Source organism: Microtus pennsylvanicus, chromosome 9 (assembly GCF_037038515.1).
Source record: "Microtus pennsylvanicus isolate mMicPen1 chromosome 9, mMicPen1.hap1, whole genome shotgun sequence".
Taxonomy (NCBI): Eukaryota; Metazoa; Chordata; class Mammalia; order Rodentia; family Cricetidae; genus Microtus; species Microtus pennsylvanicus.
This window is the reverse complement of record NC_134587.1, coordinates 91870766-91897696: the sequence shown is the minus strand read 5'-3', so window position 1 is coordinate 91897696 and position 26931 is coordinate 91870766.

The window sequence follows — 26931 nt, the reverse complement described above, 5'->3', positions numbered from 1 at the left end:
CAGCAGAACAAACTAATTGAGCAATTTGGGGTCAGCTGCTGGATGTTGAATTTTAGCTCTTAGGTGCCAGCTGAAAGACCAAGAATATGTTATTCAACTGCTTTTTGTCTGTTTTTGTTTTGTTTTGCTTTTTTTGTGCTTCAAATCGTTTTCTACCTAATGCAATGTCATAGAACTACATTTGATCATTTTTAATTAATATTGTAGAATGTGTAATGCAGTACCTGGAACAATGAGCACTATAAGTGTTAACTAGAAAATTCAAATTTAAAAATACTTAACTTCATGATATCTCCAAATTGTATCAGGAGTAGATTTGCATAACAATTATTCTTTGACTTACATCTATATTACTTCCAATGGTGGTGATCAGATTAGTATTTAGAATGGGTTGTCTCAAGCTGTGGATGTGGGGTATATTATTTTGGGTCAGCAATTTGTGGTACAGGAAGAGATCAGAGAGACATTTAGGTCGGGATAAGAGTCAAAGCGACACCATGAAAACAACGAGTGCAATGGTTAATCCCAATTGTCAACTCACTGAAGTGTAGGGTCACCTTGGAGAGGATCCTTTAGGAATGCCTGTGGAGGATTATCTTGTTAGATCCATTGAGGGAGAAAACCTGTCTGTAGGGGGGCGACACGATTCTCTAAACTGGTATTCAGGGCTATGTGAAAAAAAAGAAAGCGAGCTGAGCATCAGCATATATAGCTGAGAATGCAAAAGGACCAGTTGCTTTAAGGTTCAGCCGTCTTAGCTTCCCTACCATGGTGGACTGTATTTTGAACCAAAATAAACTCTCCTTCCCTTTAGTTGCTTTGTAAGGGTGTTTTATTAGAACAACGGAAATGTAACTGATGTGTATTGAGGAGAAGTGTGGAAGAATCTCTAAAACTGTCTGGCTACCTTTGGTTGTGTCTCTGTGCCTGGGAGAATAGCAGGTAGAACCTCATCATAGCTCTACAGCAGCTACCATGAAAATTGCTAGGCCCTGACATAGTAAGCGGGTCAGACTTCTCCTCCTCTCCTGTAACTTAGTTGGATCAAGGACTTCTAGGCTCTATTCATGGCAGGCACCTATGGTATGAGATAAAATTTGAAAAGAATCCCCAAATTCCTTTGATTGTGGACATGGACCTTGTCTGCCTCTCTTTACTAAAGCCCCCACTACAAGGAATTTGTCAATACACAGCTATATTAACTTTTGCCAGCGTTCTGTCATACCAATGGATTTCATGATAACTATGTTTGAAAATGCTTGAAAATAAAATAAAATTTCCAGTGGGAGAATGCCTGAAATAGAACAGAAATATGCTGGGAAACTCAGAGGCAAATAATTTGGGCCCTTCATTTAATAAATATGTTTTAAGCCACTGTATAAATCATTTGATATTTTTGAGAGTTATAGAATGTTCTCATGGGAATGTATCATAGGAAAAAGTACATAAATGTATAAAAATGGTAAGTAATTAAAATAAGCATCCACAAGTAATTTAGAAGTCTTTGTAATTCATAAATATATGTACTCCAAAAGTAAAAGCATACGTCTTTATAAGTTTTGTTCTGTAGTCATGTTGTTCCAAAGTAATTTAGGATTTCACTCTTGAGTGTAAGGAATTATGTTGACAAATTAAAAGTAACATTTTAAAATGAATAATTTTATCTGAAGTTAAGCTCTTTCACAAGATTTTTCACATTGTTATTTTAGATATTTGCTCTTTAAAATAAGAGTTTGTTTTCTTCATTGGCTGCAGAACTAATATATTCCCAAATCAAATAAAGCCACTTCTGTGTTTCCTATTTAGTAAAAAAAAAATTGAAAATGATGATGCTTACTGCAGTTCTTATTTTCAGTTTCACCCCTTGATGCCAAGGAGATGAAGAGATAACCATGTGGGTATAGCTAGACAATTTGAGCCACAGGGGGTATAGCTAGACAATTTGAGCCACAGGATGCTATTAGTATCCAAACCCAGGATAAGATCCTTGCCTCTCACAGATGATGTCATGGAAGGATTGAGGAAAGGAACAATTGCATTTCCTGTGTCCTGTAAATGACTTCTGACACCAACTACCTGGAATTGAGCCAAACTTTACAATTCAAGGACACATTCTTCTCCAAGAAAACTTGCACCCCATACACCAGCTGCTAGTTTGGGTTCTCCGGAACACCATCATTCTTGCCAGCTGGCTTCAAATTTGGGAGTTCCCACTGCTACTTCAAATTCGATTTGCTAGACTGACTCACCAAAACTTACAAGAGTGCTACGCCGATGGTTACACTTTATTATGACTACAGGAAATCAGACCATCCAAATGGAGAACTTCACTGAGTGAGGTCTAAGAGAGGCTCAAATACAGAAACTCCCAATAGCTGTGAACATGTGGACTCTGTGAACTTGTAGACCTTATTGTGCTAATATGTGGTAGCACTCACAATATCAGCAATCGCTGAAGCTCAACTTTTTCTCAGGACTGTCATTTTGTGGGGTTCCATTACATAGGCGCTGTTAGCTGATTCAATGAACTTGTCCTTCACTCCCCAACCTCCTGCCCTGTATGGAACCCAGACTGATATCACCTAGCATGAAACCCTTACTGCTTATGGATGCAGCAATTTATGTATAGAACCTCAACACTTAGAGATAAAGGTAAGTAGAATCAGGAATCCAAAGTCATTCAAGGCTTTACAGTAAGTTCTGTTCCAGCCTTGGCTACATGAAATGTGACTCAAAGAAATGGATGAGGGGAAGAAAGACAGACAGACAGAAAGAAAGAATGAAAAAAAGAAATAAAGGAAAGAAAGAAAGAGAGAGAGAAAGAGGAAGAAAATAAAATAGTATATCCCTATAATTACAGCCTTGGTGGTTGATCTTCCTGATAATTCTACCCAATGATTCATTTTGTTGACATAAATTATCTAGAGGTTCAGCATATATCACTTTGGTATCATAAGTAGTTAGGAAAAATTATCAGAGGGCAGTACTACACATAACAAGGACACACTAACTGTTTGAGAAAGTACAAGAACTTACAGGCTGTCTTCAATGGGAACAGAGAGCAGTTACATTTCTTCTACACGGTCCCACGCAATTAAAAGTCTCTGAGCTCCTAGGGAAATTTATTCAATATAAAAAGTGTATTTAAATGGTTTTCTGCTAGTAGTTTTCTAGAATTGTCTTTTTGCATATGATTTGTTTCTTTTGTGGAAGACCCTAAAACTAAGGTAACAACTAGGTAAATTAGAATGATTGATATAGAAAAGTGCTGCACAGTCACTGGCGTTCTCTGCTCCCTATATGTCTTCCTCAATTAAATCAACCAGTGTCCTACTGTTGCTTCCCTTCTATCTGTTAAGATCATATTGATCTAAATATATTGGAAGAAAAAATATAAAATTAATAGTAACAGCAGAGCAAGTAGTGGTTTAAATATATAGAAAAGCTTGAATGATAGAGAGTGGGTTAGTTGGTCCATCAGTGGTTCAAGAACCTTACCTTTCTACTATGACTATTGTTGTTGTACTGCGGATTGTGCTTATTTTATAGTAACTCCACCCCCCCCCCCCCAATAACCAGCCCATCCATGGAGAACTACATCAATCTCTTCATGAGGAAATTTGTTTTTCTCATGGTTACAAATACCTCGTAAAAAACCTCACTGCTTCTCAATATTATTACGTTGGGGGGGGGGATCAAGACTAAATTTTGATGGTGATTAACCATATTCAAATCATAGTAGTTATGCTCCATTGAAAAGTCATAGCTATAGCCCACTATATTTTATAAGAAGAATAATTTTAGATCAAGAATTTCATTTTTTTCTGCTTCATGGAATTAGAAAAGTAAGGATAAACTAAAACCAATGCAAACAAAAGTCAGATAACTTAAAAAATTTATTGTGGAAACATAAAATAGATAAGAAAAAATGACATGAAAATCGATAAGAAAAAAATTTAATTTTTTAAATGATCAAGAAAATTGACAAAATTTTCCTACACTTACCAAGAAAAGAGGAAATGATAGACAACTTGATTCAGAAAAGGTATCAAAATTAGACAAGATGAACGGAAAATGAAAGACCTACATACTACATAAATAGTTGGTAAAATTTCCTTGTCAAAGAATTAGTAAGCTTAATACAGCAGCATATCAAAAGAAGTATATGCAAATCAAAAACAAGTAAAATTTATTTTGAGAATAGAAATGTGGTTTGGTGTAAGAAAAAATATCCCTGAACAACAGGGAAATACATACTCATCTCTGTAGACACCCACATATTCCCACACAAAAGAGTTGATAAAAATCCAAAGACCTCTTATACAAAAAGCATACACAGAAAACTAAAAAGAAAGAAATTATCCCAAATTTAAAAAAAGGTATCTGAGGTCTGAAACAGGATCTATGACAGGTTTACTAAGAGATTATGAATGATGAAGCTGAACAATATGCCCCACAAGAGGACACACAGCATGAATGTTCACATTTGCCACATTACTGTACTAAAATTTTTCACTAGTGTAACTGAGAAAAGAATTTAGAGTACACTTTTATATACAGAAAACCCTGAAGAATGCACACATGCACATGTGCATGCGCTTGCACACACACACACCCTAATGATACAAGTTAAACCAAACAGCATGATGCAAATTCACTATACACATTTCAATATGCTAGTAATTAACAGATTAAAAGTACTATCTTCAGTTATTTACAATAGTACCCCAAATAATAAAATGCTAGGTTACAAACACATTTCAGATTTGTAGACTCAAATTATAAAACAGTTGAGAGAAGTTTAAAAAAACTTAAAAATGGAAGTTCTGTGTTGATAGGTTGATGGCTTAATGTTATTAAAAGATCAAACCCCTTCAATTTAAGATTAAAGTCAATCTTTATTAAAATTCCAATAAAGTTTCAGTAGAAATAGAAAAATGGGTCTTAAAATTCATGATAAATTCAAAAGTACTCTAAAAGCCAATGTAATATTGATAAAGAATAAGGCAGGAGAACTCATACTCTATTTTAAGAATAATAAATCTACATTGATAACTAGCATAAGGATAGATATTTAGATAAATACAATAGAACTAAGAATACAGAAAGACACCCACAAATTTGTAGTGAACTGACAGATAATTGTACTGACAGCACTATTTAAAGGAGAAAATATAGATAGTGTTTTTAACAAATTGTACTGGGACAATAGGAAATCTTGTGTCAAAGAATAAATGTTGATCCCTACCTCACACCATATGCACAATCTAGCCAAATTCATTAAATACATACGTTTAAAAGTTTAAAAAGTTATCAAAAGGAACAATTATCCTTAATCTTAATGCCATTGGATTAATGTGAGTTGCGCAATAACTTCATTAATATGATACCAAGGGTACAAAGAACCCAAGTAAAAAACAAACAAATTAGAGCTCATCAAATTAATAACCCTTGTCTAACCAAGGACACATTAAGAAAATGAAATGGTTATGTTTACAGTGAGAGAAAAGCTATAATTAGTTCCCACTTCACATCCAAGAAGATTATAATCAAATGGGAGGAAATAAAGACATTTTTTGAAGCTGTTGAGAAGTTAAAACTTTCATCCATTGTGTGTGGGAATATCATATAAACAAAAATCATAAAAGTCCTCTAGAAAACACTGTAACAGCTCTTTAGAATTTCAAATATAGAGTTACTACAAAATCTAGCAATGTTGCTCCTTGATATATATCCAAGAGAAATAGAAACAGGTGTCCAAACAAATGCTTTATAGAAACATTCAGAGCACACAATTCACAACAAAAAATAGGTAGAACTAACAAATTATTCAACAAATGGCAATGGAATTTCTTAAATTATACAGAAATATTTAGCCAAAAAGAGATGAGTACTTACACATGCAGTCACATAAATGAACACTGAATGTTCTTATTTGTGCTACAAGTGAAAAAAAAGACAAAAGATGAATTAAACAGTGTATAATTTTGTTTATAGATCTTCTTTAAAATAGGCAAGTTCAGAAAATCAGTAAAAAAAAGGTCAAAATAGTTCTTAAGCTAGGCGAAGTAATGGAGAATGACAGTACTATATTTTGAGTACACTATAATTTGCGAAAATGATATTCTTTATTACATCATTTAGTTGAAGTACTCATTCAGCTTGTGTGATTTTATTACATATGTCTGTCTGTCTGCGTCTCTATGTCTGTCTGTGTTTATTTAATACTGTGTGTGTGTGTGTGTGTGTGTGTGTGTGTGTGTGTGTGAACCCATGCGAGCATATCATGCAGTGCCCGTGGAAGGCAGAGGACAACTTGTGAGAGCTGGTTTTCTTTTTCACCATATGGAGCTCTGGGACCAACCTTGGGTTGTCAGACTAAGTGGCAGACATGGTTTTAACCATCTGAGCCATCCACACAACCTAGGTTATATGATTTTTATCTCATTTAAAATACATTCTGCACACAAGAGAAAGGGCTCTGCACCCTATCTGGCATTACGTTAGAGCTGACCCTCTCGTATGGGGCACAGGTGAACCAGCTCTGAGGATGAGAGAGCAGGAGAGCTGACACCATCCCTCCCCGCCCCCCGATCTGCCATGTGGTGGCACGGGTGAGGAAAAGACGACCTTCCCCCTCTGCCCCTTGCCACCTGAAGTAAGCAAGAAAACTCACCCTGGGGTCACAAGACTCAGAGAACTAGCCCTGTCTCTCACTAGTTACAGTGAGTCTCGCACTCTGGGCAGCATACTAGACAAAAACAACATAGACAATGACAAAATATTCAAGAGGAGCCCCAGTGAGAGCTCAGAGCCCTTTATCGGTGTTGTGGCAGAAACCAGAGTCCTTAAGACAGATCGATTACTTGTGGCAATGAACACTTGTAAAAAAAAAGATAAATGGATCTCTCCTCTTCCTGTAAGCGGCCAGAGGTGACCCATGAAGATGGTTCGCTACTCTCTTGACCCAGAAAAACCCTACAAAATCATGCAAATAGAGAGGATCAAACCTTCGGGTTCACTCTAAGAACACCCGTGAAACGGCCCAGGCCATCAAGAGTATGCGTATCCTAAAAGCCACCAAGTATCTGAAAGATGTCACTTTGAAGAAGCAGTGTGTGCCATTCCGACGGTACAATGGTGGAGTCGGTAGGTGCGCCCAGGCCAAACAGTGGGGCTGGACACAGGGTCGGTGGCCAAAAGAGAGTGCCGAATTTTTGCTGCACATGCTTAAAAATGCAGAGAGCAATGCTGAACTGAAGGGTTTAGATGTGGACTCTCTGGTCATTGAACACATCCAGGTGAACAAAGCACCTAAGATGCGCTGACGAACTTACAGAGCTCATGGCCGGATTACATGACCCATACACGACCTCCCCCTGCCACATCGAGATGATCCTCACTGAAAAGGAACGGATTGTTCCAAAGCCAGAAGAGGAGGTTGCACAGGAAGAAAAAGATATCCCAGAAAAAAACTGAAGAAACAAAAACTTTTGGCATGGGAATAAATTCAACATGAAATAAGTGCAGATAAAAGTATAAAACAAACAAACAAACAAACAAAAAGATAAATGGATTAAGAGGTAAACTGTGTGACTCAAGGGGCCACACTACTACTACAGGTTACAGGTTCCGTGTCTTCTTTTCTTCTTTCTTTCTTTCTTTCTTTCTTTCTTTCTTTCTTTCTTTCTTTCTTTCTTTCTTTCTTTCTTCTTCTTCTTCTTCTTCTTCTTCTTCTTCTTCTTCTTCTTCTTCTTCTTCTTCTTCTTCTTCTTCTTCTCCTTCTCCTCCTCCTCCTCCTCCTCCTCCTCCTCTTCTACTTTTCTTCTTCTTCTCTTTCTCCTTGTTTCTTGTTTTTGTTTTCTCTTAAATTTTGTTTTGTTGTTGAGGGATTTGAAAAGGCAGAGTGTGGATTTGAGGGGAGATGCAGGTAAATTCAATTGGAATGCACAATGTGAAATCCACAAATAATCAATAAAAATATATGTATATATAACTACATATACATACATAAATATATACATATATGGTTAAAAGAAAGTTCTTGGCTTTGGGTATTCTACCTACAACTTTGGCCCCTTCAGTTCTCTCCTCAATTACACTTTCCTTGCAACAACTTTTGAAAGTAGATTTACTTTCCAAAAATCTTTGTTTGAAACCATGGATGTCAAAGCATTATAGTTTGCTTTAATCAATTTGAGATATTTAAGGAAGAAGAGCTCAACTTGAATATGTTATTTTAGAATGATGATTGTATTGGTCAAGTGTAAGGAAAATGATGATCTTCTAAATTTGAATCTATTTAAGCTGTTCTTGTGAATGTTGCCAGACTGGCTATTATATAGTACAATTTCCTCAAGGCTTCTTTCCCCTGGTGAAAGATCCAAACAGCCCTCCTTCTCCAGTTTCTGATCAAAGCACTCCACTTGACATCATTCACGAAGTGAGCATGCCTGTGCGTTCTCCGGGAACACCTTCTGGCCTGGAATGTCAGTGAGATCATGTCATCCTCTAGTGGCTAAACTTAAAAGCTGCATTCCAAACCTGGAGCCCTTTGAGCTTAAGTTGACACACTCGGTCCCACAGTGTTCCATACTCATTTCTAAGATTCTATACTCACAATTGGGATCATAGGAAGACAATGGCAAGCTGTTGTGTATAAACCGAAATGCATCTAGATGTATATGTGCTGTAGTGAACAATATCCTACTGGCTCCTTTTTGGGTACTGTATTCCCAATTACTAACCTAAACACTCTATATAATCTCTTGCCACTTTATTTTACTATATGGTCTTGTCAGGTGGAGGTCACCATGACAGTGAAACTATGCCATAAAGAGAAGGTAAATCAAATAATACAATATGATTATACACATGCGATGGAATATTTTCTTTGCTTTTGGTTGTTGATTTTTTTCTAGGTAATATATTTGAATTGTATATTATAATAGTCAAATGTGCGAATATTGTTAACCTATTTACCAATATCCTTAATAACTTTCTGCTACTAAATAATAATTTCTATGGGTTGAAGTATCAGGATAAGTTGAATTAACCACTAGACTTTCAACTGTTTAAGAATGCCTTACCTGTCTTTTATTCTTACTGTCACTGAAAGTACTCAGTAAATATTTGTGGAACAGAAGTTACACATTCTCTAACTAGTTTATCTGTTTGACACTAATAGAATTTCACATATTCTATTCTGCTCAAAACTGCACGGGAAACCAAACTGTGTCTCAAGGAGCAGTTTGCTTTGTAAAGTCCGCATTAACGAACCATGACTCTGCCTTATGTCACAGCTGGGCACTGAAACACTCTCCTTTAAGTTCCAGCTCCGCTAATTCCCTGAGTAGTTTCCCCAGGAAAAGGTTCTTCTTTTAAGTCTGGCGCTGTGCTATAAACACACTCCTGTTTATTCCAGCTAATGAGAAACAGGCTGTCTGGAAATGTGTCTCCGAGGAGAATGCCGAGTAAATCTTTAGAAATACTGCTCTCCTGGTTGACTGAAAAGATAGCATGTGGGAATGCATTGTAAGCAAAACTTATAGCTGATGTTATATATCAAGCTCAAAAAGATGTCTAATTAGGTGTAAAGCTTCCTTGGATACACCAGCTTGGGCTTTGTGGTAAGAATGGGCAAAAGTGGTGAGAATTTTTTTTCACATATATTTAGCTTTCTCCCCTCTCCATTTCCCCTACACTCTTACTATTGCCTCTCCCCACACCTCACCCCAATTTTGCTTTCCTGCTGGGAATCCTTTTCTGGTCTTGTTATCTCTCATTGGGATCAGTCAGGCTGTCCTTCCTTTCTTCTCTTCCTTTCTAAGGTGTCTAATAGTTTATAGCCTTTTAATCTTGTGGCTTTCCCTGTAGACAGTTTCAAATAGCTTCTACAGCTGCTATAGGTCCTTTCATTAAAAAAAAAATCTACTAACTTTCGATTCACAATGTTTATTATTGAAAAGTTTTCCAAGGGTCTGCCTCACTAAAGTTTTAGTTCTTGGAAAATATTTTTATCTAAAAGGTAATTTTCACTTAAAATAAATGTCTAATAACAAGAAAATGACAAAGGCTGTTTGTTTTTCTATAGCTTCTCATCAAACTCTAACTGCCCATATCTCTTTCCTCTATAGTCTTCAACTGCTTGAAAAGACATAGACTTCTTATTGGTTATTATTCATTTGTAAATGCAAATAGCAATCTCATTTCAAGTATGTGATTTTACGCATTCTAAGGATACTGCGCATTTTCTCCATTGTCTATTCATTCCAATCATTATCCACCACTGATTCTTTTGTTGCTTTCCCAATGTTTTTGGAAACTCAGTATTACTACCTCATGCACTACTCATACAATCCTCCTTCAGGAAGCACACATGAGTTTTATTTTTCTATGGAAAGCTTCATTCAATCAATATTATTTGCCTGCTTCTTGTAGTGGAAAGGTGTTGTACAATATGAGATATGAAGATTATATGAATTTGGGGAAGTACCACCTGTGGAGATCAGTATTATAGATCCTAAAACAACTTTTTATAAATAATTCAGTCTTTCTGGGGGTATGGGTTCTCCTACCACCATTGCCTTTATACGGCCACACATTCATATTTTCTTTGTCTATAGCTTCTTTCCATTAGTTTTGATTGTTCTTAATATGATGTTCAAAGAGAGCCAAACCTTTTGTTATGAAAACAGTTCTGGAGCTTGCTCCATGTATACCTTGCAGCTCCGTAAAAGCTTTCAGAGACTAAAGAAAGCACCTGGCAAACTATATTAGGTTAGTGGCAGAAGCCTACTAAATCTTATATTCACATTGAAACACTGGCCCCAAATGTATAGTCATGGGCCTGTAAGATTATCAACATCATTGTTGTTTCAAAAATGCATATCCACAGAGATATATTTGTAAACTGAATCAATATCTCAATGATTGCTTTTTACTATGATAAAACACAAATTAGTTTTAAATTACTGGGTTTAGAATAAATATTTAGCATTAAATATTTATTCAAAAAGTTATCATTGTGTACGTATGAGTGTTTTTTTTTTCTGGGTATGGGTCAGGCACCACTTGCTTGCAGGGCCTTTTGAGGTCAGAAGAGGGAGTATCCTTTGGGAATGGAGTTACAGAGGCCTATGAGCACCCACGTGTGTAACTAAGGATGTGCCAGGGTGCTCTGAAATGACAGAATTCTTTTCCACTGTGCCATCAACTGTAAAACCCCATTACATATTCTCTAAGTTATATTCAGTAAAAATAAAATTGTCAATTTCATAATTCCCAGGTCACTGCCATGCTCAGCAACCATCAGAACAGCTCTTTTTTCCCCTTACAGAAGGGAAGTAGCACAGAAACCCCCAACTGAGCAGTGTACAGAGGGTGGCACTCTGCACTCTGTCCCAAAAGGGATGTCTTTACCAGCTCTCTCATTTATCAAGACCTTCCCTCAGGGTTCAATAATCCATAGAGAAGAGGAAGCAGAAACATGGTAGAGCCAGGCTGGATGTATAACTTCAAAGAAGCAGAGTCTTTAAGACACGATAGCTTTAATGTATATGCGAACTCACAGAAATTGTGCCTGCATGCAAACAGCCTGCACAGGTTCAAACCAGATGTGGTCCCAGAGCTGAGAGGGGAAAGCAGACACAAACTCCCAACCCTTACCAAGAAGATATCTGTAATTGATACCCAATGGTAGAGGAAGAATTAATTTTCTTTAATGATATCTTGTTAGGTATGCAAATCACACTTTAAGAAGGTATCATACTCAGGAATAGTTGCTCAGCCCTAAAAGTCAATAATATTTTCATAGATTTTTAATATTGTATTGCTTTAGTTGGACATTTTTTGTCTTTGGTGTTTTGCTTATATATTTTTGCTTCCTTTTTTATTTTTGTAGATTTGTGTGTGTGTGTTTCTTGTTTTGGTTTGTTTTGCTTTTATGTGAGAGAGAAAGGAAGGGCAGAATTGGGTTGGTATAGAGGCAGGGAGAATCTGAGAAGATCTGTGGGAGGGAAAGTATTATACAAAAAATATTCTTTTCTGTGTTTCTGCTTCTTCCTCCGGATTGTTGACTGCACTGCTCCATAAGGGAGGAGGGAGTAGAGATGTACACAGGGTAAGGATATTTGGGGGTATGACAGAGACAGCCATCCAGGAGACAGATTTCAATAAATCAGCTCAACTTTATTCCAGAGTATAAGGAATATATAGAATCAGGAAGTCTGGGGACAAACTCTAATTTGCATTAATTGGCATGCTCTTAACACAAGGCTTCCTATGTGGCAATAGGGTCCTATAGCAGAACTCCTAGCACAAGTCTTCTAGCATAAATCTGTGCTTAAGGTCAAGCTAAAGCTATATCAGGCATCTGGCTTGGAGACAGCTTTCAGATAAGGTCAGGCAACCAAACCCAGGGACATTCTCCAGATAAGGGCAGGTCAGAGCAGGAAATTTCACTGGGGAGGGAAGGAGTCGGCCAGGCCTTCTTAGAGACTGTGACCTTTGACCAGCCAGCAAGGCTTTTCCAACCCTCTTCAAAAGATAACTAAGTAGTGGAAGTGCTGGAGAGTCTCCTCACCAGGTGAGGGCACTGGTTGCTCTTGCAGAGGTCTTGCCTTTAGTTCCCAGCACCCTGATAGTGACTCAAGAGTTCTGTTGCCCTCTTCTGGCCTCTGTGAGCACTGCATGCATTTGTTGCAGATACCAATCTGGATTCTTTTCAGCACATTGAGAACTCCGGGGACCTCAAAGACCATTACCCTCCTGATTTTAGCTTGGAAGTTGAAAGCCTTTCCCTTTCCTTTGTCATTTTTGCCTCAGATTTGTGGTTTCTTGTTGCAGATACGATAAACCAAATTTCTAAGCTATCTTTGGGTGTTTCTTGCATGAAATGGTCCATACATAAAATATAAACCTTATTATACACATTATTATGCTATTTAAAACACTTATTAAAAGCATTAACAGTAGGTAAATAAAATTGCTGTCATGGTGTCTAGAATTTCCTTTAATTTTAAAAGAAGAAATCATGTCTAAAGATGTTAGGAATAACTGTCCTAAATCACAACTGAGGTTGCTAGTACACAGATAAAGGAGGAACTCCTCACAACTACAAGAGCAGAGTTTTTGGTGATTGTTCAAGGTTTTCTTTCACATGTGCCCCCAATTTCCCCTCCAGTGCCCCTTGTATTCTTTCCAACTTTTCCCACTCTTAACTTTGTGTTTTTTCTCCTCCCTTTTTTTCTTCTTCATTAAAGACTCATTAAATATTTTAAACAATTAGTACTGCCCATATATGCATGCGTATGGGGCCATCAGAGAAATCTACCCATAGCTACACCCTCAAAACAGGATAACATTGAGATAAGATCTTGTCACATAGCTCAAGTTTCACTAAATTGTTGTGGGATATTTGTTTACACTATATGAAGATGTGTTATTATGGTTGGTTTACTAAAAAGCTGAATGGCTAATGGCTAGGCAGAAGAAAGTGTGCAAGATTTCCGGGGAATTCTGGGAAGAAGAAAGGCAGAGATGTATTCGGGACACAGAACAAGTCAGACACATAGAATGTGAGAAAGGTAAAAATCATGTGGTAAAATGTAGATTAATAAAATAAGTTAGCTGAAATTATAAGGATTAGTTAGAAACAATCCTAAACTAAAGGCCACACTTTCATAATCAATAATAAGTCTCCATGTTGCTATTTGTGAGCTGGCAGCTCAAAGAAAAGTCGGACTACACTAAATAGCCCAGGCTAGCCTTGAATTTTGATTTCCCCTGTTTCATCCTTCTCAACTTTTAGGATTTCATGTGTGAGCATAAGCTTAGGCCTAGTTATTACACACTTATCTCCAATCCTAGCTTTCCCCCTTCTACTAGACAATACAGTCTATAAGGTTTTACAAGAAGCTACGTATTTTTTTAACTGACTGTATAAATTGAATATCTTTGGTGAGTCTGACACTGTCATCTACATACCATACTTGAACTAATTTTATTCTTGAATCAGCTGTATCAGCCAGTTATTGTTAGTTGTCTGATATTGATGAAGAAGCTGAGATTCAGAAGCATTTGCTATTCCCAGATCACAAAGATCATGGATTATACAGCATTGTTCAAGATCAAGTCTAATGAATCCAAGTGCCTCCAGTCTTTAATTTCTATGAGTCTGGCTCAGGTATGAAGCTAAGTGACTTAGGTCATTCTAAAACATTGCATTCATTTTCTACTCCAAAGCACCCACTGCTCTCTGTAGGGTCTGCATCTTTCCTGGCCACCTTTGTACTTCATTTGTAGAAGTTCTTCTATTGAACTGAATTGTTTTATTCAGATCTTTTACAGTAAAGCCTTAATACCAAATGCAGCTGCATTCAGAGAGAAAGCCTTTAAAGATATCCTTTTCAGGCAAATAAATGGGGATATGTTATATAATTTAAGGCCAGAAGAATACTATTAATGTGGGTATATTATGGCTTTTTCTGAGTTTTCATATAAGAAATCTTTATTGTAGCATCCCTTTATTGTAGACACAGTCTTAAGTATAGAATATCAGGACATAATGGTGGGGCACCAATAATGTAATGCAATGTCTAATATAATATTTGTCATTCAAGGACATGTGCTCAACTATGTTCATAGCAGCATTGTTTGTCATAGCCAGAACCTAGAAACAACCTAAATTTGCCTCAACCGGAGAATGGATAAGAAAAATGTGGTACATTTACACAACAGAGTACTACACAACAGAGAAAAACAACGACATCATGAATTTTGCATGAAAATGGATGGAGCTAGAAAATACCATTTTGAGTGAGGTAACCCAGACAAAGAAAGACAAGTATCACATATACTCACTCATAATTGGTTTTTGAACATAAAGCAAAGAAAAACCAGCCTCAAAATCATAATCCCAGAGAACTTAGACAACAATGAGGACACTAAGAGATACATAAATAGATCTAATCTACATGGGAAGTATAAAAAGACAAGATATTCTGAATAAATTGGGAGCATGGGGATCTTGGGAGAGGGTTGAAGGGGAAGGGAGAAGAAGGAAGAAGAGTGGGGAAAAATGTAGAGCTCAATAAAAATTAATTAAAAAAAGAAGTGTAACAGACATAAAGAATACATGCAGGTGATATACCCTGTGAGATAACAATGAGATCCTGGTCATATGTCAGTCTAAGATGGAGCTGACCTAAGATGGAGAAAAACCTTTTGGTTAATCAAAATTGTACTTTTAGCCTCTACAGGTATGAGACAACAAACTCCCATTATTTGATCCACGTAGCTGATGGCACAGATGTCCCTGATCTAACAGTGGGGTTGTCTCTCTGCAAACAAATTATAAACTGAATACGAGTTAAGAAATGCCTTTGGTACAGTTTATTTACCATAGCACAGTACATAGGCTGTTTGTTCTTGTGGTCAAATGTCTGTCTGGGAACTGTGGCTCACTGTGACTGCACAGCATCTTGAGATAGCACAATGCCACATATTACTAGCCTGGAAAAGGATTAGCATTTAAATTTTGGTGCTAGAGAATTTCCCATGAATCCACCAGGATGACCCCAGCTGAGACTTCTAGCAATAGTGGAGAGGGTGCCTGAACTGGCCTTCCCTGGTACTTAGATTGCTAAATACCCCAATTGTCATCATAGAAACTTCAGCCAGTAACTGATGGAAGCAGATTCAAAGATCCACAGCCAAGCACCAGACTGAGTTCCATGAGTCCAGTTGAAGAGAGGGAGGAGAGATTATATGAGCAATGGGGATGAAGATGATGATGGAAAACCTACAGAGACAGCTGAATCAAGCTTTTGGTAACTTGAGAACTTTAGACCAACATCTATGGAGTCTTCATGGGACCCAACTTGGCCGTCTCCATGTGGGTGAGAGTTGTGTAGCTTGGTCTGTTTCAAGGAACTCTTGACAATAGGATTTGGATCTATCTATCCCTGGTGCGTGAGCTGGCTTTTTAGAGCCCATTTCCTATGGTGGGATGAATGGCTCAGGCTTGCTGTGGGGGCAGGGGTGGTTCTTGGTCCTGCCTCAACTTAATGTGCCAGGCTTTGTTGACTCCCCATGAGAGGTCTTACCCATGTATGGGGGTTGGCTTAGTGGGGAAGCTGGAAGAGAGAACAGGAGGAGGGTTGGGAAGGGGAACTGTGGTTGGTATGTAAACTGAATAAAAAAAATAAAAAATAAAATAAAATTTGAAATAAAATTTTTAGATGAAACACACTTGTAGTCCCACATACTCAAAGATTGAGGCAGGAGCATTATTTTCATCCAAGAGCTTAAGATAAGCTCACATTATACAATAAGAACCTGCCTTTTAAAAAGTGAATTATGAGAAAGGTTGGAGGAGATTCAATATAGCAGTGCCTGGCATTTAGAGACCAAGGAGACATGGTGACTAAGGATGAGTCTGCACGCTATGTATTATCTCCAGAACAACTGAAAAAGAGGCAGATCTTGGAGGGAGATGGTTTTAAAAGTGGTTTCATGGCCAGGTGGCACATGCTGTTAATCCCAACACTTGGAAGACAGAGGCAGGCAGATCTCTGTGAGTCTGAGGACAGCTTGGTCTACAGGATGAATTCCATGACTGGCTTTAAAGCTACACAGAGAAACACCATCTCTAAAAGACAAACAACTACAACAACAACAATAACACAAGCACGCAAGTGCACACACGCATGCACACACACACACACACACACACACACACACACACACACACAAGTGATTCCATGGAATTGGAAAAAATATGGCAGAATGGACCAGCACATGTGGTTGAGAGAAATACTGCTCACAGGGCAGGGTGATGTATAGCAGATCCTGCCCTCAGATGTGCTGCCCAGTCCCAGGATCACCTTGACTCTGAGCAACAGCAAGATATCAAAGGTGAATTTTCTGGATGAAGCCTCCTTGAAACACTTCGTTGGATGCCATGTTGCTGTGAATGGTTCATGCTGCCATGGGCTGCTATGGGCAAGGAAGAGTCTCTTGTGGTGGTACCAAAGGACTGCAGACTCATAAAAGGACGAGAGACACTGAAGGCCATTGTGACAATCCTTTCCCCTCCCCAAAAGGAAACAGTCCAGGCACGAAGCTAATAAAAAGAGTCCATAAAAATTGTAATAAAAATGTTGAAGTGTAGCTCTTCATTGTTAATAGTTTGGAACTAGGTGGTAGGGTTGGGGGGAAGGACTCAGCTTCCTTCATGGCTGGCACCGGAACTTTGATAATGCACACGGTCAACACAAATTGGACTTGGTGTTTTTTTCTGTTTTTTTTTTTATTAACAAGTGGGAAGTTAGACAATGGCACATGAGTGGGACAGTGGGCATGGGAGGATTGTGAAGCAAGTATGATCATGGTTACTTTGTATGAAATTCCCAAATAATTAATAAAATATTACATTGGGAAAAGAGGGCAAACAAAGCAGAACAAAAACTAAAACAGGATTTCTTCCGATTGCATTAAATTTTTCTGCCATTTAAATACAAACAATCACAAATTGGCTCATTATACATCTGAAATCATATGCATTTTCTGTAACAGAGCCAGAAAACTAATACTGCCCTCAGAATTTATAGTCTTTGCAGTGGAAACCATTTTCCATTTCTCTTTCTGTTTCTCTTTCTCTGTCTCTCTTTGTCTGCTTTTTTTAAAAATGAGATTTTATTTTATTATTTTTACTTATTTATTTATTTCAAAAAAGAAAACAACTATCTTTTTAAATTATGCATACCAATCCATATTTCCACTCCTTCCCCTCCTCCAATTCCCTCCACATACCCCCCCTACCACACCCACAGAAGGCAAGGCACATTGCTTTGGGGACGGTCCAAGGCGTTTTCTACTATGCTGAGCAAGGTATTCATCCATAGGAAACAGGTTCCCAAAAAGCCAGGACAAGCGGTGGGGATAAATCCTTATGCTACTGCCAATGGCCCCTTAGTGTGCCCCAGCCATGCAACTGTCAACCACATTCAGAGGGACTGGTTTGGTCCTATGCTTGTTCCTTCCCAGTCTATCTGGTGTTTGTGAGCTCTCATGAGCTCAGGTGGACTGTTTCAATGGGTGGACTCATCATGGTCTTGACCTCTTTGTTTATATTCTCACTCCCCCCACTCTTCAAATGGACTTTGGGAACTCAGTCCAGTGCTCTGATGTGGGTCTCTGCTTCTGTCTCCATCAGATAATGGATGAATGTTCTATGGTGATATTTAAGATACTCATTAGTCTGACTATAGGGCAAGGCTAGTTAGAGCACCCTCTCCTCTATTGCTTAGAGTCTTAGTTGGGGTATCCTTGAGGATTTCTGGGAATTTCTCTAGTGCCAGGTTTCTTGTTAACCCCACAATGGCTCCCTCAATCAAGATATCTTTTTTTTTTGCTCTCATCTCTGTCTTTCTTCCATCTCAACTATCCCATTCCCTTAAGTTCTCCTTAAACTTTCCCCTCCTTTTCCGCTTCTACCCTCCCTTCTCCCCTCGCCTCTATATTCACAATTTTGCCAGGCAATCTTGTCTATTTCAACTTTCCAGGTGAATCTACATTTTTTTTTTAGGGTTCACCTTGTTACTTTCTCTAGGATCATGAACTATAGGCTCAATATCCTTTGTTTATGGCTAGTGTCTTAGGAGCGAGTACATACCATATTCATTTTTGGGGGTTTGGGTTACCACAGTCAGGATGGTGTTCCACCCATTTGCATGCAAAATTCAAGATGTCTCATAGTGAGACATATGTACTCGCTCCTAAGAGCCATAAACAAAGGATATTGAGCCTATAGTTCATGATCCTAGAGAAAGTAACAAGGTGCCCCAGACCCAAAAAGAAGAACATGGGATGTACTCACTCATAATTGGTTTCTAGCCATAAATAGGGGTCACGGAGTCTACAATTGGCGAACCTAAAGAAGCTAAGTAAGAAGGTGAACATAAGGAAAAACATATCGTTATCCTCTTGGATAAGGGAAGTAGACAAAATTGCCGGGGAGAAAAGTGGGATCTTGGGGGTGGGTTGGGAAGGGGGTAAGGGGAGATGGGGAGAGAAAAGGTAGAAGGGAAGGAGGGGGGACTTGGGGAAACAGGAGGATCGGGATAAAGGAAGGTTGGATGGGGGAGCACGGAACCACAATTCTTAGTTAAGGGACCCACTTTAGGGTGGGCAGGAGAATTGACCCTAGAGGGGCTCCCAGGTGCCCAAGCTGAGGTCCCCAGTTAGTTCCTTGGGCAGTTGAGGATAGGGAACCTGAAATGACCCCATCCTAGCGCAATACTGACGAATATCTTGCATATCATCCTAGAACTTTCATCTGGCGATGGATGGAGATAGAGACAGAGACCCACACTGGAGCAATGGACTGAGCTCCCAAGGTCCCAATGAGGAGCAGAAAGAGTGAGAACATGAGCAAAGAAGTCGGGACCACGAGGGGTGCACCCACCCACTGAGACAGTGGAGCTGATCTACTGGGAGCTCACCAAGGCCAGCTGGACTATTACCAAAAAAAGCATGGGATAAAACTGAACTCTCTGATCATGACGAACAATGAGGGCTGATGAGACGCCAAGGACAATGGCACGCAGTTTTGATCCTACGCAATCTGCTGGCTTGGTGGGAGCCTAGCCAGTTTGGATGTTCACCTTCCTAGATATGGACGGAGGGGGGAGGACCTAGGACTTACCACAGGGCAGGGAACCCTGACTGCTCTTTGGACTGGAGAGGGAGGGGGAGAGGAGGGGGGGAAGGGGAGAGGGGTGGGAGGAGGGGGAGAAGAGTGGGAGGAGGGGGAGAAGAGTGGGAGGAGGGGGAGGGAAAGGGGAGGCTGGGAGGAGGTGGAAATTTGTTTTTTTTCTTTATTCTTCTTTTATCAATAAAAAAATATAAACTAAAAAAAAATTCAAGATGTCATTGCTTTTTATTACTGAGTAGTAGTCTAATTTGTAAATGTGCCATATTTTCTTTTTTTTGAGACATTTGAATTTATTTACATCATGAGGGCCTGCCAGTTATTCTTCATATTTCAAGATACAGAAAAAGTAGCCATGATTAACAGTCTTTCAACTAACTTCTTTCCCTCCCTCTCTCCCTCTTTCCCTCCCTTCTTTCTTTCTTTTGGGCTGGGGATGGACCCCAGGACCTTGTGCTTGCTAGGCAGGTGACACTCCCGGGCCCCACTTCCAGTATTGTCCTCCATGGCTTTCTTTTTTTTAATTTATTTATTTATTAATTAAGGATTTCTACCTCCTCCCCGCCACCGCCTCCCATCTCCCTCCCCCTCCCCCAATTAAGTCATCCTCCCTCATCTGCTGGAAGAGCAATCAGGGTTCCTTGACCTGTGGGAAGCCCAAGGACCGCCCACCTCTATCCAGGTCTCTTAAGGTGAGCATCCAAACTGCCTAGGCTCCCCCAAAGCTAGTACGTGCAGTCGGATCAAAAACCCACTGCGATTGTTCTTGAGTTCCCATTCTTCCTCATTGTCCGCTATGTTCAGCTAGTCCAAATTTATCCCATGCCACATTTTCTTTATCCATTCTTTGGTTGAGGAGCATCTAGGTTGTTTCCAGGTTCTTGCTATTACAAATAATGCTGCTATGAACATAGTTGAACAAATGTCTTTGAGATACAATCGAACATCTTTTGGGTATATTCCCAAGAGTAATATTGCTGTATCCTGAGGTAGGTTGATTCCCAGTTTTCTGAGAAACTGCCATACTAATTTCCAAAGTGGTTGTACAAGTTTGCATTCCCACCAGCAACGGAGGAGTGTCTCTCTTTCTCTGTTTTGTTATTCAGAGAAACATCATTTCTAGCTATCATTCCAGCGAGGAGACTTTCTATCCAGTAACAGCACTGGCCTGATGTTATCTGATTAGATGAGTTCAGCCTTCTAGTGACTCTCCAAGAGCTCACTCAGGACATTCAGCCAAAGATAATTCCAGGAGATCACCTTGATCTTTTAAAAAGATGAACATATCTAGCTTTTTATGTCATTTATTATTGTAACTGTTACATACACAGAAGTTATATTTTGAATGCATTTTGGGGGTCTGGAGAGATATTTTAGTCTTGATCAATACTTGACCTGAAAATCTGATGATCTTCTTTCAAATCTCTAACACTCACATGAAAAACCAGGCACAGTGATGCATGGCTGTATCCCTAGCACTGGGAGGCTGAGTGAGACAGGGGAATCCAAAATCTCACTGGCCTGAAGGCTCAGCAAAATAGATGAGTTCTAAAACGAGCCACAGACCCATAAAAAGGAAAGAAACACCCAGCTTCCTGCTCTGGTCCCCCATGTGTGCATAAGCAAGTACATCTGGACATTTAAGTATGTATACCACCCCCACATACATACATACAATAATTTATGCATAACTAACTCTATAGAAGTTATCCTATATGTGACTTGTTTCTTAAAGTAGAGCTATATAAAACATAATCTGGAACATTCTAATTCAAAGCTGAAGAAATAAATTTAGAAGGTGAGTGAATTACCAAATATCTGTCAGCCTGAGTAACAGAGACAGCCTCTATAACATTGGTTCTGATTCAAACTTTACTCGTCTTTCCTCTCTATCACATTTAAAAACGATACACCAGATTATATTCATTTGTTCTGTACAATAAAATTGTACCAAACAATATATTTAATTTATTTTAATTAAATTGAAAAAGAAAGCTCAAGATAGTTCAATTTAAATTGAACATAGGTTATTGTGTTAGACACCTTACTTAATAATCTTACGCCCAAAGCAATGGAGTCAATCAAGCTTGAAAGAATAATTTTGGTTCATTGAATTCTTTGAACAAAAATAATTTATCTCAAACACATCAATAAGGAAGTAAAATGTGCTGTACAACCTTAAATTGATATTAGGAAGTTGTATAATTAATTGAGAGTTATAAAGAATCATTTATCAAGAAACAGATACTGTACACTGAACTGTAATAAACTTGGGAGAACTAGTCTCAATCTTTGTAAATTTCATCTGGAAAAATAAATAAATTGGCCATCTCACTTCTTTATTTCTTTCCTTTTAATTGCAATTGTTTGGGTAGCATAGCTAGATCTTGCAGACTGCCACCTGTTAAAATAATAACCCAAATAATAGACCTATAGGTCCAAGGGATAAGTAACAACTCAATGTGAATTATCAAGAGGTAAATACTGAATTCAAGATCTGGAATTTCTCTATCTTCTCTCCAAAATTATAATGAGTATTTCCCTGCAAGATTTCTCAGTGGGTTGGATGCTTATCACCAAGTCTGACGATCTTGACCCAGAGGGCTCACATGGAGAAAAAATAACAGCTTCTACAGGTTTTCCTTTGACTTCCACACATAATCTGTGATAATAGTGAGCACAAACATACTCACATGCATACACACATACATACATATACCATACACTAGATAATAAAAGTAATAATTATTTCTAATGGAAAAGTTGAAAGTTTTCGTTCTAATAATGTTTTACCTGTCAATGAAAACATTAATGCTTATGAGTAGTTCTAATCCTTATATTACTGATGTATAATTATACTTTAAGCATTACATTTTCATTAAAAATCAATTCTAGCCGGGCGGTGGTGGCACATGCCTTTAATCCCATCACTCATGAGGCAGAGGCAGGCAGATTTCTGGGAGTTCGAAGCCATCCTGGTCTACAAGAACTAGTTCCGGACGGGCACCAAAGCTACAGAGAAACCCTGTCTCGAAAAACAAACAAACAAAAAATCAATTCTATTTCTAATCCCATAAAGAGCTGAGAAGTATAGGGAGATGTCATTTTTAGAAATTTATATATATGAACGGGTCAGTTATAAAAATATAAGAGAATGGGATAATATTAACAAGATGCTGAACACTCTTTCTGTTGACATGACAGATGGTCTCAGTGATCATCTAAACAAGTGTTCCTCAAAGGTCAGTGCATTTGAGAGTTGGACATCAGCCTGGGGGCTACTGGCAAATGGTGGAAACTCTAAGAAGAGAACTTTGTGAAAAAAAATCTAGTCATCAGGGATATGAGATACCAGCCTTATCCTCTATCTTTGTCATACGTCTTTCTAAATATTCACTTATACATCTAATTTACATTTTAGGATACAAGTAATAAAAAACAGTAAATATATATTGATATAATTGGAAAAGATCTTAACCCTTTCTTGTCTGTTTAATTATTATAGGCCAAAACAAAATAGACATAAAATGAAATTAAATGTTAATAGAAATATGTATTTTTCACCATTAACTAAGTAGTCTCTTTCCAGTTTCTTTGAATATTTTGAAATCATTTCTCATTACAGATCCAATACTGTATCCATGAGTTCCACAGGGAGTAGACATTTAAAACAGTTTTTAAAATTGCATCAATATTAAACATGTAAAGAATTCCTTAATCTTTGGCTCCTAAAAGGCACAGTATGGCAGCTATTTATGTAACATTTGCATTGTATTCTATATTACTGGTGAACTAAAAAGGTTTTGCATGTAGTTTATGCAAATATTATATTGTTTTACATAAAGACCTGAGGGCTTTCCAATCTTAGTTTGTCAGGGCACCCAAGAAATTATCCCCCAGAGACACTAAGGGATTATTGAGATTCATTCTTTATCCTTAAGAATTACAATGAAATAATAATGTCTTTTCTATCATAACTATGAATTAATATAAATATAAGCACTGTGAATGGCATTTAAATCTAAAGACAATGAAATAGTTCTCTTTTAATAATAAATTTGGTGACGTCATGAATGGCCCTACAATTTTGTCAGAGACCATGCCTTGGCAAAGAAATGACTTACCAGGTAGGGTTATGGCGATTAGAAAAGTTAGTAAACAGCACAAAGATGCAAATGAAAATAATAAAACAGACATATAGGATAGTATTGGGAGGGAGTTCCAGTGAATACTGAAATTTCCTGCATTCAATTTTCCATATACTCCTTTACCCCAATACAGCATGGGAAAGAAGACAAAAGACTGCTTTAAGATGGTACAAAGAACAACTAGAACAGCTGTTTGCTTTAATACTTGAGACATCAAGTCATTAACATTCTGGTGTTTGGGCAGTGAACCCACCCTAGACCAAGTATCCTGAAGGCAACCTCTCACAAGCTCAAATTTCCTATTTCAAAAGAAGGAGCAGAAATATGCTTGAATATCCTGACCATTAGTCATGGGGGAGTGGATCTACCTATACGGGCCATCTTAATGTCAAAAAGACTAAGTAACCACATCCTAGGTCCACGTGTAGCCACATTTGTTTGAGACACCAAGTCATTAGCATTATGTTGTTTAGAAAGTGAACTCACCTAGACCCTGTATCCTAAAGGCAGCAACTCCCAAGGTCACACCTCCTATTTCAAAAGAAGGAACTGAAAAGTGGTTGAATTTCCTGAGCTACAGTAGTAAGGGGAGAGTGGATCTACCAGGTATGGGTGATCTTAATGTCAAAAACACCAAGTAACTATACCCTACATCATTGTGCATAGCCACACTAGTTGTCAAATGCTTTGAACAAGTTAAAACTCTCTGAACTTTAGACAAGGTGGAAACAGGTTCACATTTTTGGGCCTCCACACTATTTTTAGTGAGAAATTTTCCTAAACACACTTTATATGAGTACACATATATGACTATGGAAATATCATATATTAGACAATAATGACATTATTTATTTATTTTTGGTATTTTGAGACAAGGTTTCTCTGTAGTTTTGGAGCCTGTCCTGGAACTAGCTCTTGTAGACTAGGCTGGCCTTGAACTCATAAAGACCCGCCTTCACTTTTACCCCACATTCTTGAGCTCTTTCTTCTCTCTCTTTTTATTTTTTAACACAATACTACTCTTCAACTGAACTCTATCATCCCCAGCCTTTAGAGAGTCATTGTCTGAATGACCAGTGACATTTGTTTGTTTTTAGTGAAAGCATTATAATTGCTTTTAAGTTACATCTATAAAGAGTGGTTAGTTCAAAGTGTTGGATGTAAAAGAATTTTGTTTTCCAAATATTTAACTAATTTGTATTAATGTAAAATCTTTTTAAAAGGTCTTACCTTTATAATACAGTTTCTCTGTCACTAAGGATGGCAGCAAAAGGGTAAAATTTGTAGCGCTCTTTGAAGAGCCCATTTCTTAGAGCTTATGGGATAAATTGTACCTAAATGTTCTTTAGGCAGAGTTAAAAGAGTAACACTCATCTCAGTTGAAAGCATTCCACCATAATTACTCTATGTTTGTTTGTGGTGTAATCATGGGAAGTTCACCTAAGGGTAGAGTGGTAAGTGTAGGAAATTCTGGCTTATTGCAACACTTAGGGACTATATTTGGCCTTCCAATAAAGGATTGTTCAGTCCAAAAGCTTTAGCACGCAGCATCTGGCATTCAGGATAACATCATGTTTTTCTAAAAACCCAAGTCAAACTTCTGGCAGAATAGCATCCCAGAGTCTGTGAAGTACTCATGCCAGCTATTTTGCTGTTACTGTTGCTTAGGAAAAGTTGCATTGTTATCATGCCAATGACATTTAGTTAATACCTGTTAATAGCCTACATATTCTTACAGATTTGAAACTCTGAAGCCTTTTAAGATACAGATAAATGTAAGCATAAATCATAATTATTTAACAGTCCACATGGATTGTCACAGAAATAATAACTTCATGGGTGCTTCAGATCCAATCTACCATTAAACATTCAATGTCCTAGCAATCTCTTGACAGCCACTTGACATAATTTGAAATTACAAAAGTGGAGAAAGTATATAAGCTTCACTTTCATTGAGTATGAATTAACTTCTACCAGAAAATTAATCTTGCCTGTGCTTTTGTTATTACTGATCATATTGGGAAACTATGAGAAAGTATTAAAAATAATTAGTCAATAATAGATGACTGTTGGATGTTCCTTTTTTTAGTTTCTCTTGGGGAATACAATTTTCCAATTTTTCATAATAAATACACTTCTACAGATCTTTAATTTAGGTTCAACTGTAGCAACACAAACTCTGGATCAAGATGGACATGGGTTTAAAATCTTGTCCTTAATGTTAACCACTGAGGGCAGAAAGTTCCTTATCCAAACACTGGATTAATACTGAGGAATTATCTCTTACTCATCATTCTGAAAACACAAAACCGTGGAAAGGAAGGGTATTTTTTTTTAGTTGGCAGAAAAAGTTTGACCTAACTTGACCTGCAAACTTGACTCAAGTTCTTATTTTTATAAACCAATAAAAATAGAGAAAATACATTCTGTGTTCTAGAATTTATTCTAGCAGCTACTAATCCTAAAATAAGAATTGCAGGAATCCTCAATTTATAACCAGGTATTCCAAAGAGACAGAGGATCAGCAACTGCTACTGACTTCTGAAGTAATATTAGTTTTCTCACACCAAGACCTTAAGAGATGGAGTCTGTACAATTCTTTCACTGTTTGTGTTAGAGCATCCACTTAAAGAGGAAAAACTCTGAGAAGCTATTTACAGCCTTCACTACTTCTGTAGAGATGCTCATATCATTGAGGAACCATTACTGCCTAGCTCAGGATGATACTTATACGTTAAGCTCTGAAGATATCTGAGTTCTAAGATCCTTCAGAATTTCCTTAGTTTTATGAGCCTTCAATACCAACTATGAAGATCAGTATTGCCACATGTGACAGATGCCAGTAAACAGCACTAAGCATCAAGTGAGTATCCAACAAAACACAATTTACCCTCTTCCTTCCCAGAGAGATGTCATTCGCAAAGCTATAGTAATGCTCCATTTAATATTTCCCTTACCATCATTTCAATACAAGTGTGATGATGCCATTAATATAATTCTTGTTTAGATCTATATAATACAATAAACAAAATACAGCTATTAATTTTAGAACAGTTCCACCACACTGCT